The sequence below is a fragment of the Chrysemys picta genome, chromosome 17 (genome assembly GCF_011386835.1).
Source record: "Chrysemys picta bellii isolate R12L10 chromosome 17, ASM1138683v2, whole genome shotgun sequence".
In the NCBI taxonomy this organism is placed as follows: Eukaryota; Metazoa; Chordata; order Testudines; family Emydidae; genus Chrysemys; species Chrysemys picta.
In genome coordinates this window covers 24,271,804-24,274,397 of record NC_088807.1, presented here as the reverse complement: position 1 = coordinate 24,274,397, position 2,594 = coordinate 24,271,804, and positions in this window count along the sequence as shown.

Sequence of the window (2,594 nt, the reverse complement as noted above, 5' to 3'; positions counted from 1 at the left end):
CTCTGGCCCTGGCCGTTCCAGCCCCCCAGCACCTCCGGGCCTGGCCGTTCCTAGCCCCCCGGCACCTCTGGCCCTGGCCGTTCCAGCCCCCCAGCACCTCTGGGCCTGGCCGTTCCTAGCCCCGCGGCACCTCCAGGCCTGGCCGTTCCTAGCCCCCCAGCGCCTCCGGGCCTGGCCGTGTCTAGCCCCCCAGCACCTCCGGGCTTGGCCGTTCCTAGCCCCCCAGCACCTCCAGGCTTGGCCGTTCCTAGCCCCGCGGCACCTCCGGGCCTGGCCATTCCTAGCCCCCCGGCGCCTCCGGGCCTGGCCGTGTCTAGCCCCCCAGCACCTCCGGGCTTGGCCATTCCTAGCCCCCCAGCACCTCTGGGCCTGGCCGTTCCTAGCCCCCCAGCACCTCTGGGCCTGGCCGTGTCTAGCCCCCCAGCACCTCCGGGCTTGGCCATTCCTAGCCCCCCGGCGCCTCTGGGCCTGGCCGTTCCTAGCCCCCCAGCACCTCTGGGCCTGGCCGTTCCTAGCCCCCCGGCGCCTCTGGGCCTGGCCGTTCCTAGCCCCCCGGCGCCTCTGGGCCTGGCCGTTCCTAGCCCCCCGGCGCCTCCGGGCCTGGCCGTTCCCAGCCCCCCGGCACCTCCGGGCCTGGCCGTGTCTAGCCCCCCAGCACCTCTGGGCCTGGCCGTTCCTAGCCCCCTGGAGCCTCTGGGCCTGGCCGTTCCTAGCCCCCCGGCACCTCTGGGCCTGGCCGTTCCCAGCCCCCCGGCACCTCTGGCCCTGGCCGTTCCTAGCCCCCCAGCACCTCTGGGCCTGGCCGTGTCTAGCCCCCCAGCACCTCCGGGCTTGGCCATTCCTAGCCCCCCGGCGCCTCTGGGCCTGGCCATTCCTAGCCCCCCAGCACCTCTGGGCCTGGCCGTTCCTAGCCCCCCGGCGCCTCTGGGCCTGGCCGTTCCTAGCCCCCCGGCACCTCTGGCCCTGGCCGTTCCTAGCCCCCCAGCACCTCTGGGCCTGGCCGTTCCTAGCCCCCCGGCGCCTCTGGGCCTGGCCGTTCCTAGCCCCCCGGCACCTCTGGCCCTGGCCGTTCCTAGCCCCCTGGAGCCTCTGGCCCTGGCCGTTCCTAGCCCCCCGGCACCTCTGGGCCTGGCCGTTCCTAGCCCCGCAGCACCTCTGGGCCTGGCCGTTCCTAGCCCCGCGGTACCTCCGGGCCTGGCCGTTCCTAGCCCCCCGGAGCCTCTGGGCCTGGCCGTTCCTAGCCCCCCGGCGCCTCCGGGCCTGGCCGTTCCTAGACCCCCAGCACCTCTGGGCCTGGCCGTTCCTAGACCCCCAGCACCTCTGGGCCTGGCCGTTCCTAGCCCCCCGGCACCTCTGGCCCTGGCCGTTCCTAGCCCCCCAGCACCTCTGGGCCTGGCCGTTCCTAGCCCCCCAGCACCTCTGGGCCTGGCCGTGTCTAGCCCCCCAGCACCTCCGGGCTTGGCCGTTCCTAGCCCCCCAGCACCTCCAGGCTTGGCCGTTCCTAGCCCCGCGGCACCTCCGGGCCTGGCCATTCCTAGCCCCCCGGCGCCTCTGGGCCTGGCCGTTCCTAGCCCCCCGGCACCTCTGGCCCTGGCCGTTCCTAGCTCCCCAGCACCTCTGGCCCTGGCCGTTCCTAGCCCCCTGGAGCCTCTGGGCCTGGCCGTTCCTAGCCCCCCGGCACCTCTGGGCCTGGCCGTTCCTAGCCCCGCAGCACCTCTGGGCCTGGCCGTTCCTAGCCCCGCGGTACCTCCGGGCCTGGCCGTTCCTAGACCCCCAGCACCTCTGGGCCTGGCCGTTCCTAGCCCCCCGGCACCTCTGGCCCTGGCCGTTCCTAGCCCCCCAGCACCTCTGGGCCTGGCCGTTCCTAGCCCCCCAGCACCTCTGGGCCTGGCCGTTCCTAGCCCCCCAGCACCTCCAGGCCTGCTGTCTTGGTTAGGAAAGTAACCAAATAAAAATTGCTTGAGCCGCGGCCCTGCTTTCCTTGCAACTCAAGCTCTGCCCGGCTCCGACTGGGCAGAGGGGAAGCGGCTGCGGGGGGAGGAGGGGGCTGCCGAGCCCAGCGCATTCGGGGGGTGGGGGGGACTGGGGTGCCCCTTCCCCGCTTCCACAGGCAGGCGGCTGAGACCGGTTCCCCCCCCCCCCCCCCCCCGCCGCTTCCCGCCCTCCCGAAAAGCAGGCCACAAGGTCGCAGGGAGGACACGGCCCAGCCGGTCACTGGAGCACGCAGCGGCCTGGCTGGGGCGGGGGGCTGCGGAAGGAGAGAGCAGGCCCCCGGGGTGGGAGCTAGGGTTTGGGGGGGGGGGGGGGCGAAGTGGGGAGCTGCCTGGTGGAGATGCCAGGGATGCAGAGGGTTCCCTTCACCCCCCACCCGCCCCCTCAGTGCAGGCTGGTGCCGTGGGCAGTCAGGGCCAATGCTGGAGCCCTGGGTCGGGGGCGGGGGGGGGGGGGGGGGGGATGAGATGGGGGGGGTTAGCTCTGACTCAGTCTCCCCCGGGCCCAAGTATCCCGCTCCCTGCCCGTCTGTCCGTCCCCCGGACACAGGCGCCCATTGAAGAATTCCCCCCCACCCCCAACACACACACACACACACACAC